Genomic DNA, 15,510 nt, shown 5'->3' on the forward strand with positions numbered 1-15,510 from the left:
ACCAGAGGCAAGAAAGCCCCAGAGGCAGGGCATGTGGTCAGTCTCCAGAGGGAAGAACTGGAGGGGTGGAGGCAGAAGCAGCAGCGTACTCACAAAGGCTATTCTCTTTATTTACAAACCTGCTCACACCGCTTGTGCTATAGATATGTGACGTTATCAAATATTACATAAACAACAATCTAACTACAGAAACAAAGATTCTATTCTTGATCCTATGAAACTAAGTTGAGAGCGTGACCAGAGGGCATGCCGGATCCACCAGAGGCGCCGCCGCCTGCGCTCGCAGGCCGCGGGTGAAAAAGAAAGCACAGCCTTGCTCGGCCCGGAGCGAAGAGGTGTGCCGGAGCGAAGAGATGTCCCGGAGCGAAGAGGTGGCCCCGAGCGAAGAGGTGGTCCCGAGCGAAGAGGTGGCCCTGAGCGAAGAGGTGGCCCAGAGCGAGGAAATGGCGGCAGCCGGGCTCAGCGTGACCGTCACCCACAGCAATGAAAAGCACGATCTTCAAGTTACCCCACAAGAAGGCAATAGTGAGCCAATTGCCCAAGACCTGGCCCAAGTTGTTGAAGAGGCTACAGGGGTTCCACTGCCTTTTCAGAAACTCATATTTAAGGGAAAATCTCTGAAGGAAATGGAGATGCCATTGTCAGCACTTGGAATACAAAATGGTTGCCGGGTTATGTTAATTGGGAAAAAGAACAGTCCGGAGGAAGAAGCTGAACTAAAGAAGCTGAAAGATTTGGAGAAATCTGTGGAGAAGATAGCTGACCAGCTGGAAGAACTGAATAAAGACCTTGCTGGAATCCAGCAGGGTTTTCTGGCCAAGGATTTGCAAGCTGAAGCTCTCTGCAAACTCGATAGGAGAGTAAAAGCTACAATTGAGCAGTTTATGAAGATCTTGGAGGAGATTGACACACTAATTCTGCCAGAAAATTTTAAAGACAGTAGAATGAAAAGGAAGGGTTTGGTGAAAAGGATTCAGGCCTTCCTAGCCGAGTGTGACACAGTGGAACAGAACATCTGCCAGGAGACAGAGCGACTGCAGTCCACAAACTTGGCCCTCGCTGACTGAGGTGAGGCGGAGAAGGCCGTGCTGCACTGAAGAACAGCCCCACCAGCCCTGCCATCTCTGGAGCAGAAGTTACCTGCCTTCCCCAGGGCTGCTTGGGGCAATTGGCCCGTTGCCTTTTCCTTCTCTTACAACCCGCTCTCAATGAACAAGTGTCGTCCATACAATCTTTAGCCTCCTATCAGCTTCTCGTTCTGTCTCTGTGGATCTATGCTGTCCAGCAGCCCACCTTGTCTGGAGAGTGCCCCCATGACCAAGTCTTCCCAGCTGCTCGGACCTTTGGGTGCTTTCTTTGGGCTGGTGAGAGCTCTTATGTGTCCTGAGGTAGTTCTGAGTTTATTGGCCATTTTGGTCTTCAGATCCAAGAGGCCTTTTTGTTCTTATGATCCCATAAACCTGTCTGTGTAAACCAGAATCACCAGGAGCCCGTGTCTGGTGAGGAAAATCAGGAATGGGTCAAAACAGGTAGCCCGAGTGTCTCTCATGTGACCTCTGAAACAGCTGGCTGGTTGTGGGTTCATGACCCTGTCCTCAGCTCCCAATGACCCTGATCAGCCATAGCTCGTGAGATCTCTGGTTCATTCCTGGAGTGGGGCCTGTGGTTGATATATGGACTGCCTTGCTCCCAAGCAAATCTCTAGAAGGTTAGAACCCAGAGTTGACTAAGTCTCTGCTTGCAACCAGGTCAGAACCCTGGCTTACGAGGGGCAGTGAGGGGGCCAGAGTGAATTCAGCAGGCAGGTAGCGAGGGCAGCCATAAACCTCTCAGGAGTTCCTTCAAAGGCATTGTTAGGAGCCATCCCCTTCTGAGATCTACATTTTCTTCAAGTTACTTTGAGGTTGTTTCTGTCTGTTTTGTGGTCCTTTCCCCCTTCATTTGTTATTTAAAAAATAAAGCAGTTTATATACACATCAGCAAAAAAAAAAAAAAGAAACTAAGTTGAATGCTTTTTAACTGAAGTATAATTGATTCACAATATTATATTAGCTTCAGGCATACAATATAGTGATTCAATATTTTTATAAATTATACTCCATTTAAAAATATTACAAAATAATAGCTATATTTCTTTTTGTTGCATAATATAGTCTTGTTGCATATCTACTTTTTACACAGTAGTCTGTATTTCTTAATCTCAGATTCTTATCTTGCCCCCTTCCCTGGCCCCACTGCTAACAACCAGTTTATGAGTCTGTTTTGTTATACATCCATTTGTTTGACTTTTTAGATTCCATCTGTAAGTGATAACATATAGTACTGTTCTTTCTCCGTGACTAATTTCACTAAGGATAATATCCTCTGGGTCCATCCATGTTGTGGCAAATGGCAGAACTTCATCCATTTTATGGATGAGTAATATTACATTGTCTGTATATACCACATCTTTATTTGTTCATCTGTAGATGGACACTTGCTTCCATATTTTGGCCACTCTAAATAAAACTGCTATGAATATTGGAGTGTTATGTCTTTTTGAATTAGTGTTTTTGTTTCCTTTGGATATATAATGTAGCAGTGGAATAGCTGGATCATATGATAGCTCTATATTCGGTTGTTTAGAAACTTCTATACGATTTTCTACAGTGGCTGTACCAATTTTCACCCCACAAACAGCGTACTAGGGGTCCCTTTTTTCCACATCCTTGCCAACATTTGTTATTTGTTGACTCTTCAGTGATATCTGTCTGACAGGTGTGAGGTGCTGGCTTGTGGTTTTGATTTGCATTTCTCTGATGATTAGCAATGTCAAGCATTTTCTTGTTTGCCTGTTGCCATCTGCATGTCTTCTTTGGAAAATGTCTGCTCAGGTCTTCTGCCCACTTTTAATCAGGCTGTTTTTTTTTTGTTTGTTTGTTTTTATATCAAATTGTATGAGCTGTTTATGTATTTTGGATGTTAATCTGTTATTGTTCATATTATTTGCAACTATTTTCTCCCAGAAGTTTGTCTTTTCATTTTGTCAATGGTTTCTTTTGCTCTGCAAAAACTTTTAATTATGTCTGATTTATTTATTTTTGCTTCTGTTTCGTTTGCCTTAGGAGACAGATCCAAAAAACACCATTGCTACAATTTATGTCAAAGAGTGTTCTGACTATGTTCTCTTCTGAAATTTTATGGTTTTACATCTTACATTTAGGTTTTTAATTCATTTTGAGTTTATTTTTATATATGGTATGAGAGAATGTTCTAACCTCATTGTTTTAGTTGTAGAGGTACAGTTTTCCCAGCACCACTTACTGAAGTGACAGTCTTTTGTCCTTTATATAGTCTTCCCTCCTTGAAGTAAATTGAAATGAAAGTTGCTCAGTCATGTCTGACTCTCTGCAACCCCACGAACTGTAGCCTGCCAGGCTCCTCTGTCCATGGAGTTCTCCAGGCCAGAATACAGAAGTGGTTTGCCATTTCCTCCTCCACGAAATCTTCTCCACCCAGAGATTGAACCCAGGTCTCCTGCATTGCAGGCAGATTCTTTACTGTCTGAGTCACCAGGGAAGCAGATGTAGCTGTCCAGTTATCCCATCACCACTTATTGTAGAGACTGTCTTTTCTCCTTTATATATTCTTGCCTCCTTCATCGTAGATTAATTGACCATACTACTGTGGGCAGGAATCCCTTAGAAGAAATGGAGTAGCCATCATAGTCAACAAAAGAGTCAAAAATGCAGTACTTGGATGCAATCTCAAAAACGACAGAATGATCTCTGTTCGTTTCCAAGGCAAACCATTCAATATCACGGTAATTCAAGTCTATCCCCTGACCAGTAATGCCGAAGAACCTGAACAGTTCGATGAAGACTTTCAAGACCTTCTAGAACTAACACCCAAAAAAGATGTCCTTTTCATTATAGGGGACTGGAATGCAAAAGTAGGAAGTCAAGAAACATCTGGCTGCTGCTGCTGCTAAATCGCTTCAGTCGTGTCTGACTCTGTGCGACCCCATAGACGGCAGCCCACCAGGCTCCCCCGTCCCTGGGATTCTCCAAGCAAGAACACTGGAGTGGGTTGCCATTTCCTTCTTCAAACATCTGGAGTAACAGGAAAATTTGGCCTTGGAGTACAGAATGAAGCAGGGCAAAGGCTAAAGAGTTCTGCCAAGAGAATGCACTGGTCATAGCAAACACCCACTTCCAACAACACAAGAGAAGAATCTACACATGGACATCACCAGATGGTCGACACTGAAATCAGATTGATTATAATCTTTGCAGCCAAAGATGGAGAAGCTCTATACAGTCAGCAAAAACAAGACCGGGAGTTGACTGTGGCTCGGATCAGTTCAGTTCACTCGCTCAGTTGTGTCCGACTCTGTGACCCCATGAATCGCAGCACACCAGGCCTCCCTGTCCATCACCAACTCCCGGAGTTCACCCAGACTCACGTCCATTGAGTCAGTGATGCCATCCAGCCATCTCATCCTCTGTCGTCCCCTTCTCCTCCTACCCCCAATCCCTCCCAGCATCAGAGTCTTTTCAAATGAGTCAACTCTTCACATGAGGTGGCCAAAGTACTGGACTTTCAGCTTTAGCATCATTCCTTCCAAAGAAATCCCAGGGCTGATCTCCTTCAGAATGGACTGGTTGGATCTCCTTGCAGTCCAAGGGACTCTCAAGAGTCTTCTCCAATGAACCCCTTATTGCCAAATTTAGACTGAAATTGAAGAAAGTGGAGAAAACCACTAGGCCATTTAGGTATGACCTAAATCAAATCCCTATGACTATACAGTGGAAGTGAAATAGATTTAAGGGACTAGATCTGATAAGAGTGTTTGATGAACTATGGATGGAGGCTCGTGACATTGTACAGGAGACAGAGATCAAGACCATCCCCAAGAAAAAGAAATGCAAAAAAGCAAAATGGCTGTCTGAGGAGACCTTACAAATAGCTGTGAAAAGAAGAGAAATGAAAAGCAAAGAAGAAAAGGAAAGATATACTCATTTGAATGCAGAGTTCCAAAGAATAACAAAGAGAGAAAAGAAAGACTTCCTCAGTGATCAATGCAAAGAGATAGAGGAAAACAATAGAATGGGAAAGACTAGAGATCTCTTCAAGAAAATTAGAGATACCAAGGGAACACTTCATGCAAAGATGGGCTTAATAAAAGACAGAAACAGTAGGGACCTAAGAGAAGCAGAAGATATTAAGAAGAGGTGGCAAGAATACACAGAAAAACTGTACAAAAAAGATCTTCACGACCCAGATAATCACAATGGTGTGATCACTCACACTCACATAGAGCCAGACATCCTGAAATGTGAAGTCAACTGGGCCTTAGGAAGCATCACTACGAACAAAGCTAGTGGAGGTGATGGAATTCCAGTTGAGCTATTTCAAATCCTGAAAGATGATGCTGTGAAAGTGCTGCACTCAATATGCCAGCAAATTTGGAAAACTCAGCAATGGCCACAGGACTGGAAAAGGTCAGTTTTCTTTCCAATCTCAAAGAAAGGCAATGCCAAATAATGCTCAAACTACCACACAATTGCACTCATCTCACACGCTAGTAAAGTAATGCTCAAAATTCTCCAAGCCAGGCTTCAGCAATACGTGAACCGTGAACTTCCAGATGTTCAAGCTGGCTTTAGAAAAGGCAGAGGAACCAGAAATCAAATCGCCAACATCCACTGGATCATGGAAAAGGCAAGAGAGTTCCAGAAAAACATCTATTTCTGCTTTATTGACTATGCCAAAGCCTTTGACTGCATGGATCACAATAAACTGTGGAAAATTCTGAAAGAGATGGGAATACCAGACCACCTGACCTGCCTCTTGAGAAACCTATATGCAGGTCAGGAAGCAACAGTTAGAACTGGACAGGGAACAACAGACTAGTTCCAAATAGGAAAAGGAGTACGCCAAGGCTGTATATTGTCACCCTGCTTATTTAACTTATATGCAGAGTACATCATGAGAAACACTGGGCTGGAAGAAGCACAAGCTGGAATCAAGATTGCCGGGAGAAATATCAATAACCTCAGAAATGCAGATGACACCACCCTTATGGCAGAAAGTGAAGAGGAACTAAAGAGCCTCTTGATGAAAGTGAAACAGGAGAGTGAAAAAGTTGACTTAAAGCTCAACATTCAGAAAACGAATATCAGGGACTCTCTCTCCCGCGTGCATGCGCGCTCTCTCTCTGTCTTTCTCTCTCTCTCTTTCTCCCTCCCCACACACTTCTCCACTCTCTTCTCTTCAAGTCTTGGATTCTCCTCCTATCTTATAAATAAAATAGAGCTGTAACACTGAAAAAAAAAAAAAAAGAAAAGAAAACGAATATCATGGCATCCAGTCCCATCACTTCATGGCAGATGGATGGGGAAACAGTGGAAACAGTGGCTGACTTTATTTTTCTGGGCTCCAAAATCACTGCAGATGGTGATTGCAGCCATGAAATTAAAAGACGCTTACTCCTTGGAAGGAAAGTTATGACCAACCTAGATAGCATATTCAAAAGCAGAGACATTACTTTGCCAACAAAGGTTCGTCTAGTCAAGGCTATGGTTTTTCCTGTGGTCATGTATGGATGTGAGAGTTGGACTGTGAAGAAGGCTGAGCGCCGAAGAATTGATGCTTTTGAACTGTGATGTTGGAGAAGACTCTTGAGAGTCCCTTGGACTGCAAGGAGATCCAACCAGTCCATTCTAAAGTAGATCAGTCCTAGGTGTTTGTTGGAAGGAATGATGCTGAAGCTGAAACTCTAATACTTTGGCCACCTGATGCGAAGAGCTGACTTATTAGAAAAGGCCCTGAGGCTGGGAAAGATCGAGGGCAAGAGGAGAAGGGGACAACAGAGGATGAGATGGTTGGATGGCATCACCGACTCGATGGATGTGAGTCTGAGTGAACTCCAGGAGCTGGTGATGGACAGGGAGGCCTGCCTTGCTGCAGTTCATGGGGTCACAAAGAGTCAGACACGACTGAGCGACTGAACTGAACTGATGTGGGTTTATATATGGACCCTCTCTTCTGTTTCACTGATCTGTGTGTCTATTTTTGTGCCAGTGCCTTACTGTTTTGATTACTGTAGTTAAATTGAATGCTTTGAAAATACTAAATAACAAGATCAACAAGACACGAATGGCTGTGATTATTATGTATCAAGTACTATTTAAATGCTTCATATGTGTTAGCTCCCTATTGCTGTTATAACAAATTACCACAAATTTAGTAGCTTGAGGGAACAAATTTATTTCCTAAATAAATAAATTGGAGGTAAAAATTCCAAATCAGTCTCATGAGACTAAAATTAAGGTATCAGCAGAGCTACTTTATTTCTGGAGTCTCTGGGAGAGAGTAAAGACTCATAATATCCTGTTTTATTCAGGTTATAATCTCTTAACGTAATTACTTTAAACTGCCATCAATTTTTCCAGTAGCATCACCCTCAAGCTGGCTTGATATGTCCCCATCATTCATTGAGCACTTTCTTGCTTTTGGCAACAAGATGTTTGGGGTATAACTTGTACTTTCCCTGCCGCAACGCTGGAATCAGCCATTTCTTCAAGGAGTCCTGGATCCTTTCAGCGGAGAATGGTATTAGATCTGGGAACTAGGGATATTCATCACTAATGGTTCTTACAGCTGACAAAGCTAAGGAATACATGTTACATATATTTTATGTCTATCTATTAATATTGAAAACCATGAGCTGCACTGAACTCTCTAATTCCAACACCACAAGGTTCAGTGTAATTTTCTTTCTTTCCATGTTGAGTTGCAGAAGGGGGTCGGGGTTATTATTTTGCCTTTTGTATACATTAACTCATTTAATTCTTACAACAACCTCATGATTTGGGAAAATAAATTTCCAACCAGATGCTTCATCATCCCAGACACTATAGTGTGCATTTCAAATGTCTCAGGAAAATAAGTCCTTTGCACTCTCAGCTTCTTTGTAAGTTTGTGATTGTTTCAAAAACATTTTTTTTAAGTTTACACTAAAAAAAAACACACAAAAACCCCCCACAAAATCTCTATGGATCAATAGACTATGAGATACAATAGTGTGCATAATATTCCTGGTAATCTGGGTGAGATAAAGGCATTAATACATTTTCCAAACTGAGGGAAAGGAGGAGAAAGAGAGAGATGGAACTGTAATCTGGGGAGGTGCCTTATCTTTAACAACCTGGTCAGGTGGCTTAGGGTTGCAGTCCTCAGTGTGTTGCTTCATTTGCCCTTTCCGTATGGCCATCTGACAGCCATCCAAGCCCGAGGTCCACTCTGGAGCTGGAGGAGCCTCCTGAGCTCATTAGCCATCTGGGCTGGGACACAGCCCATCAGTGTGGCAGAAAATATTCACCTAAACCTAACCATTGGGTGAATTTCTTAACGCTATTCAGCCTGCTCAAAGATAGAAAAATAGAATAAAATATGGCAACTCACTGAGACCTCTAGTTCAAGTACCTTCCTTTACAGATGTGTGCATGCTAAGTCACTTCAGTATCTGACTTTGTGCAACCCTCTGTCATGCCAGGCTCCTCTGTCCATGGGGTTCTTCAGGCAAGAATACTGGAGTGGGTTGCCGTGCCCTCCTCCAGGGGATCTTCCTGACCCAGGGATCGAACCTGCATCTGGTATATCTACCTACACTGACAGGTGGGTTCTTTACCACTAGTGCCACCTGGGAAGCTCTTCCTTTACAGATAGAGAAACCTAAACACAAAGTGGTTAGGGATTCAGCAAGGTTTCATAGCTATTGAGTGCCAGGACTCAGTTATATGCAAGTGGCCATACACACGATCCATGGCATGCATCATTGAGTTTGTTACAGATAGTCATCAGCTTTAGCAAGTGGCAATTAAGTCTTTATCCCAGGTGGTTAGGGTTAGGAGTTGTTTGATTAATTACTTAAGTTAATTCACAAAAAAATGATATGTAAGTACCTTAAACATTTTGTCTGATAGAGAGTTTTCCTCTGCAATCCAATCTTCTGATTACAGTTCCATGATGTCTTTCTTGTATAAACTTTTTGAGGCATCATCTCTGATTTCTACTTTGTGTTTCTTTGAGGTGAAGTTAGAACTTAAAGATATTTTTCAAATCACTTGAACCATTTTAATTTTTAGATTTTAATATTTTTTCCTCTCACTCCTTTAGAGTTGTCTCATCCACATATAGTTCAACAGCAATTTCATAGAGCTGAGACTTGGGCAAATTACATAATCTATTTTTGCATCAGTTGGCCTGCTAGCAAAATAAGACTCTCCAGGCTCATCTTGTCTTTTCTCTGTTGCAGCCTTGGAATCAACCATTTTTTGCAAGGGGTCCAGGCTCTTTTTTTGCAGAACAGTATTAGAAACCAGGATCTTGGCACTAGTGTACTCATCACTATTGAGTCGTTGCTTTTCCTGGTATTCATAGTGCACGGAGAAAAGTGTATACATATGACATATATTCCTTTGAAAGGACTACGTCAAAGTAGTATATTGTCACCCTGCTTATTTAATTTATATGCAGAGTATATCATGCAAAATGCTGGGCTGGATGAAGCACAAGCTGGAATCAAGATTTCCGGGCAACCACCCTTATGGCAGAAAGTGAAGAAGAACAAAAGAGCCTCATAATGAAAGTGAAAAGAGGAGAGTGAAAAAGTTGGCTTAAAACTCAATATTCAGATAACTAAGATCATGGCATCCGGTCCCATCACTTCATGGCAAATAGATGGGAAACAATGGAAACAGCAACAGACTTTATTTTGAGGGGCTCTAAAATCACTGCACATGGTGACTGGAGCTGTGAAATTAAAAGACGCTTGCTCCTTGGAAGAAAAGCTATGACCAATCTAGACAGCATGTTAAAAAGCAGAGACATTACTTTGTTGACAAAGGTCCATCTGGTCAAAGCTATGGTTTTTCCAGTAGTCATGTATGGATGTGAGAGTTGGACCATAAAGAAAGCTGAGCACCGAAGAATTGATGCTTTTGAACTGTGGTGTTGGAGAAGACTCTTGAGAGTCCCTTGGAGAGCAAGGAGATCCAACCTAAAGTCCATCCTAAAGAAAATCAGTCCTGAATATTCATTGGATGGACTGATGCTGAAGCTGAAACTCCAATACTTTGGTCACCTGATATGACGAACTGACCCATTGGAAAAGACCCTGATGCTGGGAAAGGTTGAAGGCGGGAGAAGGGGATGACAGAGGATGAGATGGTTGGATGGCATCACCGACTCAATGGACATGAGTCTGAGCAAGCTCTGGGAGTTGGTGATGGACAGGAAAGCCTGGCGTGCTGCAGTCCATGGGGCTACAAAGAGTCGGGCACAACTGAATGACTGAACTGAACTGATATAATAAATGTATGTCATATATATCACCTATATTATATATTTATATACAAATACATATATATTTATCAACATGTGTGGTGCACGTGTGACTCTTTGCGACCCTATGGACTATAGTCTGGCAGGCTTATCTGTCCATGGTATTCTCCAGGCAAGAATACTAGAATGAGTTGCCATTTCCTACTCAAGGGTATCTTCCTGACCCAGGGATCAAACCCACGTTTCTTATGTCTCCTGCATTGGCAGGGGGTTCTTTACCACTAGCATCACCTGGGAAGCCCCTATTTATCAATATATTGAAAACCATCAGTCACACTGATATCTCCTATTTCAAGACTACACACAATATTTTTTTCTAGTTCTCTTCCTTTCCATATTTGTAACTCCCTTCTCCAATCACCAGTAATCTAGCTCTCATTATTCTGATTGTTTTACTGATTTGATCAATAGACTTTTAGGCAACCAATATACTATTTCTACCAACATTCTCTGCTTGTGTGGAGTCTGCCTCTTCATGCTCAGTCACTTCTCTGGATAGAAAACTTGCAACCGTAAGTAGGCTCTGATACCCTTGTACCAGGCTACCTCACATAGGGATGCCCACTTTATCGAATGTGTGTGTGTATATATATACACACACACACACATATATACATGTATATCTCCTTGCTGACTCACAGGGTAAAGACTCTGCTCGCCATGCAAGGAGACCTGGGTTTGATCCCTGAGTCAGGAAGATCCCCTGGAGAAGGGAATGGCTACCCAGTCCAGTATTCTTTCCTGGAGAATCCCTTGGACAGAGGCTATAGTCCATGGGGTCATAAGAGTTGGACAGGACTGAGCAACTACCATTTTCACTTTCGCACACATATATAGATATACAGATAGATGATACACACACACACATCTGCCACATAGTAAAGTATTTTCTAAATGCCCATCCCTACCACTCTATTTCCTAGGCAAAGCCTCATGTGTGTATCTATTTCTTCTATCATTCTTTCTCTTTTAACACCTGAGACTATAAGAAGATTGTTAGGCATGTGAAAACTGATCAATAACAACAGTACTGCAAACCAGAAAACTGGTCAAGTTTTTCATTGCACTTTAAGCAAATACATCACCTATTTTTCTTAGAAATTTCTGACCCACTGAGCATTCCTATGACTTCCCTGAAAGAATTTGGCTTTTGACAGTCCTAAGCTCTTTAGCCTTATCCCAGTGGTATTAACACTATAGCCAATACAATACCATAGGAAAGGGAAGGTGTGGACAGCATTTCTGAAAATCTAAATTTACCTCTTTCTGTGCTCAGTTTACCAAGAATACACCCTGCCACCTACTCATGGGAAAGTCCTCCTGGGGGACCTAGCTTGCTAGCCTCACACTCTCTCAGCTACTCATTGTTGAGCTGGGAGGAGTCCCTGTTCCCTCCATGTTTCAAGGACCATTCTAAGAGAAGCAGAACTGGAAAACCTATAAAAACATCTTATTAGTCCAGTTTGCCCTAGTTAGTTAGGGGGAAATATCTATCTTTGTTGCCATATAAGAATATTCTGTGCTATCCTGCATTATATCCTTGTCTCTGAACCACACTTCTGTTGGAACTTTCTCCTCCGTTGTTTTATTGTAATTTTATAGCATAAAATCTTTCTTCTGATTACACTGAAGCTTTGTGCAGAGTGAAGTATAGTGTCTCTCTCCTGTGATGAGATGGAAATTGTTATCCTTGCCCCCATGACACCAGAGTAAAATGGGAAACTGCACTTGTGTAATCATCAGAGTACAGACCGTATAAGAGAGGTACAGTGTTGTTTCCTTTTTAGAGGGTTTAATTAAAATCATTACTTAAAAATAAGCATTGTAACAACATCATGACTGGGCTATGTTCAAATTATGGAACACCTATGAGAATTCAGGGTTCTGTGAGAAAAGTGCCCCTTCTTGGTTTCTATGTGTACATTTTCTGGACTCAAAAATCTAAAGAAATCTGTTAATTTTCTAGCAATGGCTGTGATTATTTTATAGTTGTCTAAAAATGAGAAGCATATAAAAATAACTTAATATTTTGTAATATTTTAGAGGGTCATTATAAGACATTCTCTTTTACTCAGTGAGGATTAAATAACCGAGTTTCTGTTTTTTACTGCTGATTCTTATGATTAAAGCAAGAACATATAAGCTAAGCTGATTGCAATATAAAGAATTATTCTCTTGGGTCCTACTTGTATTCATTCTCTTTCTACATTTTAAAAACCCATTCATCAATTACTCTGCAGTAGTACCAGGACTTAGCATGCGCATATTATCTTCTCATATTCCTTTACAGTCTCCCAAAATCACATGTGTGCATGTGGGCATGTATATACCCACCCACACTCACATACACACACATGCAAGCACTTATAATGGCATCCAAACATATTTACCCATAATTACATTCTAGGCACTTTATCGAACACAGATATTTTTGCATTTGTTTGTGGAAACTGAAAGGAAGCCAGGCTAATGTTTGGAGTCTTAAAGCAAATTGTAATCTTATAAACAGGGAGGTGAGCCTCAGAGGCAGTAGTCTTTTGATATGCAGCATAAGTGAACTGCTGCATAATATAAAATGATGGCGCTATTAATCCTACAGCACTAGTGATGCCCAGCCCCCCTTCGCTACTGATACCAACACCATTGTCTCTGGCTTTAAACTTCATCAGTATGCAAACGGAGTGTCACTATGATGGGTGGTAACTTGGTTGGATGCACTTTCTACATTTCTGGCAAATGAGTATAATTATTTTCAGAGCTGCGGGCAACTCATGCATGTTTTATCCTCCATCTGGACCGGCACGGTACACAATAGTGATAAAAGATGATTTTCCCCCTTGGATGTTCACAGGCCATCATCGACACAGTCCTGATGAAATGGCCATGTATCCCCTAGCAGTTCTATATCTGCCACAGCTTGACAACAAAATTATTTCCCCATAGTACTAAAACACTTCAAATATTCAAGCCCTCTGTGCATATATTTGTGTTTTGAAGCATTCAGCGTTAACATAATGTGGTAATTTATAAACTGACAAATTAACTATGCAGAAATCACAGAGAAGCCTTATGAGGTCTGCAAAGCAGCAGAAAAGAAAGCAGAAGCTTTTTGCGCTCTGTAATAATAATAATCCTATCAACTACCGCAGATTGCCCAGCCTCCCATTGTTAGAGCTGCGCACTCTAAAACTCATGGACTATAGGTGATTCAGCCTGAGACTCCTGGCCCCACATCAGGCCAACCAGGAGGCTTGGCTCCGGCTTTATGTGCCATCCCTCTCCGGGTCTGAGGCTAATGGGGAAAAGGGCACCAATAAAAAAAAAAAAAAAGCAACTTGCCCATATTGATCATTGGGAGCCAGAAATGGATATGTGGTATGGAATTTGGGGAGGATAAGGTTTGCCTTCAAGACAGGAAGTGAATTTAGGACTGGCTAAATCAATAACAGCAAAACTGAGATTATGTATGTGAAAGGACAATCAGCCTTCTTTGTTTCATGGTTATAAAATCATTTTAATGATTAAAATCCATCATCTTGCTAGTCCGCTTTAGCAAATGCTGGCAATCCTTACAGGCCTGCTATTGATCCTCAGACAGACAGCTGAACGGAGGCAGCATTCATCAGAGGACGCAAAAGGGCGCATTTTCACTTTTATTGTATTAGCTTAATTCTCCTTCAGATGAATTAAAGACTAATTTTGCTAGAGCAAGGGGAGAGTCTGTGTATCTTCTGCTGCCCCCATCTGTTTGATGTGTAGATTCTTCGAAGGCAGGATTCATTTTTTTAGAAGAAAGTATTTACAAATTCTTTGTGAAAATACAGGACATTCCTTCATGATATGCCAAACCAGCCTGTCTTCCTTCCTTCCCCACTGTACCCTAATCTCCACGTCACCTCCCCCAGTCATTCCTCCCACACACACTTGCTCTCTTACAGATTCACACATGCATGCTACACACACACACACACACACACACCGTCCTTTAAATGGTATGTACCATGCTATGAGGCCTACCAAACATCAGACACTCTTTATCAGCAGTTGTGCCAGGGTCTCCATGGCAACAGTATAATAGATTTGCCCTTATTCAATCCCAGAGGCCACATTGAAGCGCAATGCAAAATTTGCTGGGGCCTGAATTCCTTTCAAGCCATGGCTCATGTGTCAGGAAACAAGTCAATGCACAGACAGCACTGCACATAAGATGGAAAGGAACCTTTTCTCTCCGCTGCTGTGTGCTCACAGTGACATTCAGAAGCTCAGGCTCTTCTAGATCTCATTTCTGTCTCATTTTCTAGTTATTAATTCACTTCTTTGGGTGGAGAGGCGAGTGGGGGAGGGGAATGCCATGCTTTGCAATAATAAGCTACCAATGAAAGTGCAAAGCAAGCTGCATAAAAGCAAAGCATGCATCTCAGCCTCCAAGGTTATATAGGATTCAATATGGCTGAAGCCCACCACAGCTGCAGACGAAATTCCAGGGCTTGAAACACCCCAGTGCTGAGCAGGGAAGAGCAGCCCAGCCAACTTCCTCACTCCACACTGGAGTGGTATTTTGTGATACTCAAGCAACCTTCCCTAGGGAGGGAGAGGCAGAAGAATTGTCCTAAAGCCAATCTCAGCAGACAGGAGAAATTCCCGGGAGCTCACACCTGAAGTACACTGTGGCTAAAACAAGCACGGCTTAAAAGTTAAACAATCATTTGTTTCAGGTTTATTTTAATCATTAGCTTTGGGACTTACAAGATGATTACTTTGTGGGTTAATTATTTTCTGTGCTGTGGCTTTCCAAGCCTAATTGCTCAACTTCGTTATTGTGCAAAGCGATCCATAGCTGGTTCCTAAAATTACCTGTCCAAATATTTTCCCTTTTGATTATCACTGAGAATTTGCTATTTTTCTCCCAGAGTTGGGACAGTGCATAAATGACTTGATTGGGAGATGCTTGTGTCATTTCGAAGATTAAACTTACAGATATTGCAGGCAAGTGATAGAACTTGATTGGCAATACTATCAGGATATGAGTGAAGCCTCTAAAGGAGTTTTGCTGGGTGAAGCCTGATTAACTTCAGGGCAATGGCTGTCATACTTTAACATGCATAAAAGGCAGGAGGAGTA

The 15,510-nt window shown here is 41.9% G+C and overlaps 1 pseudogene; it reads left to right on the plus strand.

Annotated features, from left to right (window-relative positions):
- Nucleotides 1-224: 224 nt before the first annotated feature.
- On the plus strand, nt 225-1,974 carry LOC109574682 (BAG family molecular chaperone regulator 1 pseudogene; annotated as a pseudogene).
- The last annotated feature ends 13,536 nt before the right edge of the window (nt 1,975-15,510 follow it).

This window comes from Bos indicus, chromosome 20 (genome assembly GCF_029378745.1).
Source record: "Bos indicus isolate NIAB-ARS_2022 breed Sahiwal x Tharparkar chromosome 20, NIAB-ARS_B.indTharparkar_mat_pri_1.0, whole genome shotgun sequence".
Lineage (NCBI taxonomy): Eukaryota > Metazoa > Chordata > Mammalia > Artiodactyla > Bovidae > Bos > Bos indicus.